Raw genomic sequence first — 12,484 nt, 5'->3', positions numbered from 1 at the left:
TCTCTCCTTTATTCACTGTTTGTTGGACTCCGATGATGTGCCAGGTGTTGTGAAAACAATGAGTTAGTTAGAAAGTGAGATTGAACCAGCCCTTCCTCTCGTGGGGCTCTTCGACCTTCAACAGTACTTTTCTTCATGTGTTAGTTCCTCAATCCGAAATCTGAAAATTGAATTTCCCTAAAGAATTCAACTCAATTCAAGAAACATCTACCCAGCCCTTAACTTAGTGCCGGATAGTGTATTCAGGGCCAGAAGGCTAGAGAGCAAGGAAAGGGGACGGGATCTAGGATGAGTTAGATGGGACCGCGCCTTAAAGAAACGGAAATAAGGCAGGGAAGGCAGACCCGGAAAGGACAGATCAGGGCTCAACTGAGGCACAGGCACCAAGCAAAGGAGGGCTAACTCTGAATGCTGAGGGAGAGCAGGAGAAGGCCCCAATGGGGCGACGTGTGTCCTTTACGCTGGGCCTTGAAGGAGGAGATGCCTTCTCTGGTAAAGAACTGGGAGAGGGCAGCCCAGGCTGAAGGTACAGCATGAGCGAAAGTCCTGGCATGAAAACGCGACGCTGGTGAGAAAGGCACTTAACACACGCAGCGCTCCTCAGTCATGTGGCTCCCGTCTGCCGCCCTTTCCTCTCGTTCCCGGGAATTCACAAATGCAGTTCAGAAAGGGAGTCAGGAAACAGCTGGGCTCCAAGAACCATCAGAGCAATTCAGGTAAGTCAATACTGGAAACTGAAATACTGACATGCGGCAGGGTGGTGACAGAGAGCTTGTCATCGAAAGGAGAGAGCCACTGCTCAGCTCGGCCCAAGAGGAAGGTTAGAGCAGTCAGATCTGGGGACTTTTCAGGGCAGCTAGACATATATATATATATAGACACACATCTCTATGAAAAATATAAAGTATATGTATAAAATGTGTGTATACACTCACACATATGTACATGTATGTATACATATACACACACATATGTACATACATTCTAGATATTTATACTTATATTTTTCCCCTTAATGTTAAATATCCTTAACAAATGCAGGGCAAATAAAACACATGTGCATCTGTGGGCCAAATTCGGACCCACGGTCCACCTTGCTGTAAGTAGAGAGGAAACTGAAGTCCTGAGAGGATAAGAAACTTGCAGGGGCCAAGAGTAGTAGGTGCAGCGACTGGGGTTCATATCTTGGGCTGTTGGACCCCAAAGCTGAGCTTGCGGGAGCCCTGGGTGAGGACCAGGCAATCACTCCCATTATGGAGCTGGATGTTCTAGAAGGAAGAAGAAAGGAAGCTGTGAAGGCACACACCGGGAACAGGGCTGGTGATCTAGGAATGCGACAATCTAGCAGAAGAAGTTTGTTTTGTTGGGTTTTTTTTGTGTTTTCGGAGGGACGTTATCTTTACTACTTTATTATTATTTTTTGTCGTTTTCTTTATTGGAGTATAGTTGCTTTACAATATTATGTTAGTTTATACTGTACAGCAAAGTGAGTCAGCTATACGTATACATATACCCTCTCTTTTATGGATTTCCTTGTCATTTAGGTCAGCGCAGAGCTTTGATGGAGTTCCCTGTGCTATACAGTAGGTACTCGTGAGTTATCTATTTTATACATAGTATCAATAGTATATATAGGTCAATCCCAATCTCTCAATTCATCTCACACACCCCCTTTCCCCCTTGGTATCCATACGTTTGTTCTCTACGTCTGTGTCTCTATTTAGCAGAAGAAGTATGTTTTAGATGATTAGGAAAATCAGAACTCACATGCACTCACACGTGAAGAGTAGTGAGAGGAACTGGCTAGTCTGAAAAAGCTTTGGTACCAAAAGAGAGAGACCAAGGACCAGCAAAAGGAGAAAATACTGGGAGTCATCACAACTGCCGATATTAGATTCTAATGAGTTAGTACTCAACAGTGGCTTCAAACACTACGGTGAAAATGTATTACCAATTAAAGGAAAACACCAACCTGTCCAAAATCAACCCAAAAAGAGAAACGGAATCCTGCACCCTCCATCCCCAGCCCTTCCTTCAAGCCTCAATCTCGTTTGATCAATAATTGTAATAGCATCCTCCAGGCCTATTAAAGACCACAGAAGTGAGCTCTGCCCTGCAGGGTGCCACAGGTGAACATTTGCATATGTCAGCGTAAAGAGCATTTCCACCAGCCTCCCCTGTTCTCCAGAGACAACCCTGGGGCCTCGCAGTATTGGCAGAATTTTAGCAGACGGTGAAATGACACACACATGTACACTCCCACTGCGCGTGTGTGTGTGGTGGATGTGTGTGTGTGTGTGTGTGTGTGTACACGTGAACACAGATATCTATGATCTGTTGGGTTGATGATGCTGGCAGTGAAGCAAGGTGGGGAGGAGAGAAAAAAAAAAGTGTTGAGAGAGAGGAAAATGGAGAGATATTTAATCTAAACGTACCCTTTCAATGACATTTCTTTCTGCAGTAACCATCCAGCTAGTGAATGATGCAGCTATTCTTGGGTTAACACCTTAAGAGAATTTTTTGATTGAAAATGTGGATTATTTTCAAGAAAATAGGGAAAGCTACATATTTAGATGCATGGTATCAAGCCATTCAGGCCGAAGGCACAGCAGGATAGGCATTATTGGGTATGAATGTGCCAATGACAGCCTTGTCCTGTCAAGCCTTTGCTGTAATTAATTATACACGCCCTTCGAGATTTCAACAGAAATGAAGCTCTGAGGGGGTTCTTGGGGAAGATCCACAAAAGCCACAAAGCAGATCTCTTTGACACAGACTGAAAACATCAGGTAGCAAGGGGTTCCCTCGGCTTGATTCACGGGAAATAAAAGGAAAAATAGCTTAATTTTGGTGTTTGTGACAGGCAAGGCCTAAAAATCTGCAAAGGCTCCACAGGCGACAATCTGGTTTCCTCCTTTTCCATGAATGTTGCCCTGGGAAGGCCAAGCTGGACGAAAGAAAAAAGCAACAGCCCTTCATTCAAAGTAGTTCCTTGGAGGAGCAAGGTCAGAGGGGTGAGAAGGGTGGGACCATGTGACCCAGAGGACACACAAAAGCCAGGGTGGGGGCAGGGTGGGAGGGCGGTCACTGCCCCCCCCCCCGCCCCAACTCTCCCCACCAAAGCCAGGGTCACAGTGTCAAGTTCTCCCCTAAGATCTCCTTTTGCTCTCAGGAAAAAAATTGTTTTTTCTGCTTGACATCTATTTTTAAAGCTTTTTTCCCCCTATAGTGTACATGCTCAGGTCAAAAAGTTCACTCAGGGACTTCCCTGGCGGTCCAGTGGTTGAGATTTCACCTTCCAATGCAGGGGATGCAGGTTCAATCCACTGTCAGGGAGCTAAGATCCCACGTGGCTCGGGGCCAAAAATCCAAAACATAAAACAGAAGCAATATTGTAACAAATTCAATGAAGACTTTAAAAATGGTCCACATCCAAAAAAAAAAAAATCTTAAAAAAATAAAAGTTCACTCAGTCCACTTTCAAAATGCCTCTGTGGCGCCCCTGTCTGAGCAGCTGACACAGGTGCTGAGGGCCGGGCTGCGAACCTGCCCAAACTTACTTTGCAATAGTACAGAGTAAGAAAGGGCCAAGCGAGGCATGGGGCTGGGGAGGGAAAAGCACTGACTCCCGGGCAGAGAGAGGCGGGAGTGTCCGAGGCCAGCTGTTACATCAAGCATTTCAGCATCAAAAGCTGATCCAGCTGGAGTCACGGGAGCTCCATGTAACTAACTTGCATTTTCTCTTTTCTTCCTGGCTAATGGCGTGTGTGTGTGTGTTTGTGTGTGTGTGTGTGTGTGTGTGTGTGTGTGTGTGTGTGTGTGAGAGAGAGAGAGAGAAGATCCACTCAAAGTCCTGTCAAGAAACAACCGAGGGACTTCCCTAGCGGTCCAGTGGTTAGGACTCCGTGCTTCCACTACAGGGGGCACAGACAGGTTAACTGAGGGGTGAAACAAGACGTTTTCTAGCCAAGAGGAGAATACACATAGATGTGTGTGTGTGTGTGTGTTTGTGTGTGTGTGTGTGTGTGTATGAAATGGGTATTTGTATCCCTCAAACATATATTTCTCAATTATTCTGTGAAGAAATTGAGAGCAGGAGATAAAACAGAGCGTTAATATTCACGTCTCGTTTTCAGCCCGAGGAGCTCATTGGGCCTGAGCAGGCCTGAGTCTATTACTTAGATTGGGCTTGTTATTCGTTTCTCCATTTATATCTCTGGGTTTTATTGCATGTATATTTATTTTCTTTTTGAAAATCATCATTTCTATGTACAGCAGAATATCCATGTTTAGTTCTCCCTCAGCTCTCCTCATTCTTTTTTCTGAATATTGAAAAATCTCCTTTTCGGAAAAAAGTTGATTAGACTTGTTTACTGGGTGAAAAAAAATCCATTCTCCAAGTGTAAAATGAATTAGTAGGAAAGGAGCTTTTTGGAAAAAATAGAATTATTGAATCTAGATTGGCATAACATATATTATACTGCAGTTTACTCTGAAGAGAGAGATGAGATATGGATGACATCATTCTAACAGAAAATCTCTCTGGAAAAATACTTTCCTGCTTTGAAAGAATTTTAACAAACAGTATTTTAGATGTAAGATTGAACCACATTGTAGGTCAAAAACAATTAAACATCCACAATTTCAATGACTGATTCGAATACAAGAGGACTGAGAAAAGTGTCATTATTTTTTTACTTAAATATAATAAAAGTTCTGCTTGAATTGTACATTTAAAATGGGTGAATCTTATGGCATATAAATTATATCTCAATGTTGTAAATTAAATGCTTGTGTATCCCCCAAAATTCATGTCGAAACCCTACGCTTCAGTGTGGCCTTTGGGAGATAATTAGGATTAGACGAGGCCATGAGGATGAAATCTTCACGAGTGGGATTAGTGTCCTAATAAGAGTGGGGAGAGAGCTTGCTTCCTTCTGTGCTCCCTGCCATGTGAAAATACAAGAAGGTAACCATCACAACCCGGAAGAATTCAACCATGCTGGCACCCTGATCTCGGACTTCCAACTTGGGAGAAATAAATTTCTATGGTTTACAGGCCATCCAGTTTATGGTACTTTGTTATAGCAGCCCAAATGGACTAAGATATACAATAAAGCTGTTACAAATACTATTGAGTTATTTATTCACAACTATTTGCAAAGCACTAACCCATTATTTATAGGTAGGAGATCTACTGAAGGTCCATGAAGCTCTATGAGTTATCTAACTTATCCAGAGAAGCGGAGAAAAACAAGCCACAATGAAAAGCCCAGACCTTGCTCCTCTTGGCTCAGTCCCCTACCTCACAAGACTTGGGTGTAAAAGGGCCCAATCTATTGACAGCATTTGCAGTTCTCCAGGACAGGAGGATAATTAAACCAAGGCCACATAAGTTTGTAGAAAAAGAGCCAGAAACTAAAGTCCACAGTCTCAACTGCTTCTTTCTCCATGGTAAGTTAACCATTAACTTGAGACCAAACAAGGACTTCGTCTTTTTCTCTGAGGCTTCCCTCTTCTACTGTGACACACCTGCTTCTCCCCACCCCACCTCCCAGCCCACCCTGGAAAGTGTTATCAGACAACAGCCTCCCTGTGGAAGTTCACCTCAACCCAAAGGGTCCATGCTGGGAGACAGGAAAAAAAACAGAATTGGCAGTAACACTCTGAAAGTCTCTTGGGTGCTGTTCAGCATGCCACCACGCTAGCATGCTTTCCTGGTAGCAGATGGATCCACTAAACCTATAGGAAGCCCTCTGAGAGGTGCCTCTCAAACTTGAATCCCCAGCGGATCTAAAATGCAGATTCTGATTCTTTAGGTCTGGGCTGAGCTCTGAGAGTCTGTATTTCTCACAAGATCTCGGGAAATGCTGATGCTGCTTGAGCAGGGGCCACACTATGCAGTGAGTTTTTGAACAGCACTGTTCAAAAGAAATGTAAGGCAAGGCGAAAACGTGAGCCCCGCACGTAATTTTAAATTTTCTGGTAGCTACATTAAAAAAGTAAAAAGAGGGACTTCCCTGGCAGTCCAGTGGTTAAGACTCCATGCTTCCACTGCAGGGGGCCCGGGTTCGATCCCTGGTTGGGGAACTAAGATCCCACGTGCCAGCGCGGCGCGACCAAAAGAAAAAAAAAGTAAAAAGAAGCAGATGGAGTTAATTTTAATACTACATTTTTAATACATTTAATACATATGAACTTATTTTCAAAAGAGAAACCGACTCACAGACTTAGAGAACGAACTTATGGTTACCGGGGGAAGGGTGGGGGGGATAGTTAGGGAGTGTGGGGTCGACATGTACACACTGCTATATTTAAAATGGATAACCAACAAGGACCTACTGCATAGCACAGGGATCTCTGCTCAATGAAACGACCTCAATGGGAAACATTTAGGTTTCCCACCGAAACAACCTAAATGGGAAAAGAATTTGAAAAAGAATAGGTACATGAATATGTATAACTGAATCACTTTGCTGTACACCTGAAACTAACACACATTGTTAATCAACTGTACTCCAATATAAAATAAAAAGTTAAAAAGATTTTTAATACTACATTTTTATTTAACCCAATAGTTCAGAATGCCATCATAACTAATGTAAGAATTTATTTTTGAGGTGTTTTACATTCTTTTTTTCATATTAAGTATTTGAAATCTGGTATGTATTTTACACTTACAGCACATCTCAATTCCAACAAGCTGTTTTAAGGGCTCGGTAGCCCCATATGACCAGTGGCCACTGTTACAGGACAGCTCTAGGGACCTCCTCACGTGTCCCTGTAATGCCTGGCCAGGCACCCCACAAGCAGCAAATGCTAAGGGGAATTATTCCCAATCTACTCTATTCTTTCCTGGTGAGAGGTCTGCTAAGAGTTCCTGGAGACTCAGAAAAGGAGACAAGAAATGTCTTGTCTTTTAGGGAGGGGCATGATTCCAAGACAGGAAGGAGAGCATTTGCATTTGGGAGCCTAGCAAGGACGATAGGAAGTTCAGGGTGGCCAAGTGTGGTGGGTGAGAGGCAAGGAAGAGGCCCCAGAGCTCCTGAGCTGCTCGCCGGTCCCTGAATCTTCGCCACCCATCACTGACCTGGTGCTGCTTGGGTCCCTGCCCCAGACTCTGAGGTCACGGCCTAACTCACCAACCCTATGACTTGAATTTAGTGCCAAAATCAAAGAGGGCAAGAAAGAAATTAAAGAAGTATAAAATAAAGAGAAAAAGGAAAGTGAGACAAGTGGGAGATAAAAGAATCCCAAGGAAAATAAAAACTCCTCTAAACACTCAACCTCTATTTACTTTCTCACTTCCTCACTCTTAGTTCCCAGGCTATACACAAGAAGATAAATTTTGGAGACTTTTTTTCCTGCCTTAGCCTAGAAACAGGAGGAGGCTTGAAGCTACAGCATTCAGCTTTTACAAAACCAGCATGAGAGTATCCCTCGTGACTCTTCTACAGAATTGGCTTCTGGAAGTAGCCAATTTCCAGAGGACCATCGACTTCAAACTCCCTTCAAGGCAGGAATTCTTTCAGAAACAAGGACAGCCAGCCAGCCCTTCCATGAGAACTTCCAGAAAGAGTTCACTACCTCCATAAGACATCCTTTTCCATTTTTAAGAAAGGTTACAAAATTGTTTCTATCAAGTGGAAACTTACCTCCATTTAATGTTCATCCACTCATCCAAGTCCTATTTTCTGGAACTACGCAAAATATATGTCATCCTTATCCTTTAAATAATTGAAGACAGATGTTCTGGCGTGCTTGTCCTAGATCTCTTCCTGTTCAAGTCTGCCAACACTTTTATATCAATCTGAGACCAATATATAATATTATAATTGTCCAGAAAGAGGATTAGTTAAGTAAATTGTAGTACTTCCATACAATGGATTATTATGCAGCCATTTAAAAATGATGATGGAGTTGTAGATTTATTGACATTGAAAGATTTTTACCATATGTTAAATGATTAAAAGGCAGGTTAGAAAACCATATGTATAGTAGGATCCCATTTTTAAAATACGTATATAAATATAGATAAACAGAGAGAAAAGTCTAGGAGAGTACACACTAAAATATCACAGAGGTTATTTATGGGTGAAGGCATTATAGATATTTTCATCTTTTTGCTTAACAGCATTTTCTAATTCTTTTACAGGAACATGTGGTACTTGTATAGTACAGTTAAATAATGTTTTCTGTAAATAAATTGTAACCAGTCTTCATAGCAGATAAGGATCAATGACAAATCATTCATCATTCATTTATTCATTCAATGAATGAATGTCTACTATATGTCAGACACTGTTCTAGGTGCTGGGAGACAACAGTGAACAAGACAGTCAGAAATCCCTGCACTTCTGGAACCTACATTCTAATGAAGAAGAAAGATATCAAAAAAGAAATAAGAAAAATATATAGCATATTAGTAGCGACAAGTGGTCTGGAGAAAAAATAAAGCAGGCAAAGGGTAGCAAGTGTAGGGGAGGTTGAAATTTTAGATAAGATTGTCAGGGAAAGCCTCACAGAGAAGGTGCTAATTGAGTGAAGGCCAGAAGTAGGTACAAGGATGTGCCACGTTCAGGTGTGTGTGGAAAGAGAGTCAAGGGTGATTAAGTACAAAGACCCTGAGGCAGGAGCATGGCCCACATTCGGAAACTATCAAAGAGCCCAGCAGGGCTGGAGTGGAGGGAGCTGGGGAGAAGGAGACAAGGTCAGAGACGAAACAAAGGCCAGATCAGTAGGGCTTCGCATCACTCTGAGATGGGCAGCCCATGGAGGTTTCTGAGCAGGGGCCTCACATGATCTGACTTATGTTTTAACAGAATCACTCTGGCTGCTGCTGTTGAGAATAGACTGAAGCGGGCAAGACCAAAAGCAGGGTGACCAGGTGGCCACTGGAACCATCCAAGCAAGAGATGACAGTGGCTTGGACCACCATGGTAACCGGGTGGTTAATCAGATTAACCAATTGTTAGTGACCAGAGTATATTTTGAGAGTAGAATCCTCAGGATTTGCAGATGGGCTAGATGTGGGGTATAAAAGAAAGAAAGGAGAGAAGAATGACGTGGAGGTTTGGAGCAGGAGTGATTGCAGTGATTGCATTCGAGATGGGGAAGACTGGGGCAGGGGCAGACAGGGTTAGAAGTCAGGAGCTCAGCTTTGAACATTCAATTGGAAAACCTCTTGGACAACCAAGTGGAGGTATCAAGAAGATAAATGTTTCTGGAGACAAAAGGAAAGACGCTGGATAGAGCTATGTTAACAAAACAAAATTCAACTGAGGACATTTTAAAGATCTTACTGGCTTTAGGCACTGATTCATGAATCAGGCAGTGTCTAGTCTAGCAGACAGAAAGGAACCCCAAGGAGCTGTACAAAATGAAAAACTTTTATAGGCAGAAGGGTGCAAGAACAAGAAAGTTATAATAGGCAAAAACCGGATCGATTATCACAAGGTCACTTTCCCCATTGGCAGGGGCCTATCAGGTAGATTATCTAACTGGTGTTGATCAGGGGATTCCCGATTGACTGGTTCAAGGTTCCGTTTCTGGGAAAATGAAAACCTTAATTAAGCTAAATCTCGGTTTTGGTGACGTGGGGCTTCGCATAAGCGACTCCCTTTGGGGTCTGTTGTTCTTAATAGACGTAAATCAGGAGCTGTCAAGAGATGGGACTTAAAGGTATGAGACTGCAGGAGATGACAAGACTGTGAGTGTAGGGAGAAGAGCTGCAAGGTCTGAGCCCTGGTGCACCCAACGTTATAAGGTCAGGGAGAAGAGAAAGATCCAGAGAGAGACTGAGAAGCAGCTGAGTGGAGAAGGAAAAAAGACGGAGAAACTCTAGCATCCTAAAAGATAACTGAAAAGAGAGATTGAAGATGGAGGGAGTGGTCAAATGTGTCAAGGGCTGCTGCTAGGATAAGTGAAGCGAGGAGCAAGGGTGACCTTGGGATTCAGCAACACAGAAGTGTAAGTGACCTTGGCCAGAGCAGTTCTGGTGGAGCAGCCGGGGCTGGAAGCAGTGGTGAAAATCTCATAGGATCAAGAGAGACTGGGAGGAGAGAAACTGGAGACAGCTTTCTGGGAGCTTTGCTCTAAAGTGAAGAAAAATAGAATCAAAACTAGAGATGAGGAATCAAGAGAGGGTTTTTTGTTTTGTTTTTTCTGAGATGTGAAACGTAACAGCACGTTTGTCTGTAAGTGGAAATGATCCAGTAGAAACAATAGGGAAGAGAAGGGAAAATTACCGGCGCAGTGTTTTGGGTAAATGAATAGGTATGGGATCGAAGCACCAGTGGAAAGTGAAGCCCCTGCTAGAGGCAAAGGCTCATCTTCCACGGTACCAAGACAAAAGGAGGAAACGGGAACAGATGCATCTACCAATAAGTAGATATTTTGTAGGAGCGTGTAGGGCTGGTCTCTGATTGCTTTAATTTTCTTAGTGAAACAGGAGGCAAGGATATCTGCTCAAGGTGAGGATGAGGTGTGAGGTGAGGTTGGAGGAAAGAGGAGAAAGTGTGAACCTATCATCTACGAGAGGGAGAAGAGTAAAGGGATTATGGTACTTGTTTGCTAGGCAGCATTAAAGGTAGGCACACTTGAATTCAGTGACCATAACATCATGTTTGAGGCCTCCGATTTATAATTCCTTTCTAAAGAATAACTAGGAATCAGTCAATGGAAATATTGACTTCACTACTAAAATCACAGAACCCTAGACTTTTCTAATTGGAGGATACTGTAAATACTATCATTCAACTTCTTTCTTTCATAGAGAAAAACATAGGAGACCAGGGAAGTTAAGATGTTTACTAAACGAGGTCCCTAAACAAGTTAGTGGCAGAACTCAGATCTTTGTGGAGGGGAAGAGAATAAATAATTGAGTGGTGTGTCCCCCAAATACAGACTACACATTAATAGCTGGAATGTATATAACACTTTCTTGCTAGAGACGTACAATAATGGCATGGGCTACCTGAGAGGGAGTGAAGGTTAAAAGACATCTTTTAAGTCTTTTAAAGGATGGTTCATGCATTACAGTTAGTCTAAATTACCCTTCCAATTCCAATGTTCTACCCTTCAGATGAAGTGTTCAAGAGTACTGTGCACGAAAAAAAGCATACCAGGGGCAGCGTTAGGACTACTAGGATAACTAAGGCCCACAGCTCACTTAAAAAGCCTCTAAAGTCTTCAATTACAACTTTTGACATGGCGGAACGGACTGAGGTTCCTTGTTTCCCCTGCCTGTGCTACGGTACCTGTGCTTATCCAGCAGGAAATGTCTATAAAACAAGTAGCCAGAGGAAGAGGTAGGAGACCTAAGATGCTTGAATATTAACAGGACAGATAATTAGTCCTTGAATAATTGATGCACTTAGGCTCCAAGGCTATTATTCTGACAAACATTCCTAATGGTGCTAAAATTAATCCAAAGATTTCCCAGTGCCAACCAATGAATGGACCACAAGTTTGCTCCAAAGGAAGTGTACAGAAATGACGATTATGTTGTTATTCTAATACATAGGAATTGCCACAGGAGAAAAGTTACCTTCAAACAAAATCTGGGAAAGTTTCCTTCAATCTAGTTGTAGTTGTAGCGTGTTTATAGTTTTTAAATTTTTCTACAGCATATTGGAAAAGAATTGGGGGAATGATAAGGACAGATATAACATGTCCACTGATAACTGCCGTGTGTCAAGCGGAGCTGGCAGATTCGGCCGGAACCCTGTTAGATTCAGTTTATTATTTAAATAGCAAAAGAGCAAGGAGCAAAGGGGCCAGCTCCTGTGTCCTCTGTCCCACAGAGGGGGGCCAGGTGACTACAACATGGACGATAGGAAGCTCTATTGCAGAGGAGCCATCACCAAGCTCAGCTAAAGAGTTTAAAGCCTGCAGTTGTGCGCTCACAGTAGGGACAAGGCCTCAAACCTCATCAGAGGCTGGGAAGCAGTGAGGAACTGTCTCATGTTGGCTTCCCAGGGAGCCTGGGAGGCAAGTGGGAAATGCCTGATAGCATCTTCTTACAAGGCTCTCACGTTCTGAGACAATCACAGGGCCTGCGTGGAGACATGCACAGATCGCCATGGCAGACATGCACGGCGCCAGGGCAGAGCCGTCCCCTGTACCATGGTGGGCTTAGTGTCTCTTGGGAAGGATGGTGAAAGAGAAGGAGGAATGACATGCAGAAATCAGTAAAAATAGTCAAAAGAGCTCTGATTAGGAAGCTGAGTCACTGACTAGTTGGCTAGAGAAAGAGGACCTACAGGCAGCATTGGCTCATTGAGGTGGGACCCACTAGGGGCAAGGAGCTGACAAACAGCCCATGGGACACAAAATAACGGGAGAGCCCAGGGCAACCCCAGCACATGGATCTGAAAACACTACTTCACATCAACAAAATCAAAAGCTATTCAGAACAAAGAATTTTTAAAGGCCAGCGAGCTGTTCTGAGAAACGTATTATGTTATGTTACGTGAATATGCAT

The sequence above is a fragment of the Eschrichtius robustus genome, chromosome 5 (genome assembly GCF_028021215.1).
Source record: "Eschrichtius robustus isolate mEscRob2 chromosome 5, mEscRob2.pri, whole genome shotgun sequence".
Lineage (NCBI taxonomy): Eukaryota > Metazoa > Chordata > Mammalia > Artiodactyla > Eschrichtiidae > Eschrichtius > Eschrichtius robustus.
This window is presented reverse-complemented; position numbering follows the sequence as displayed.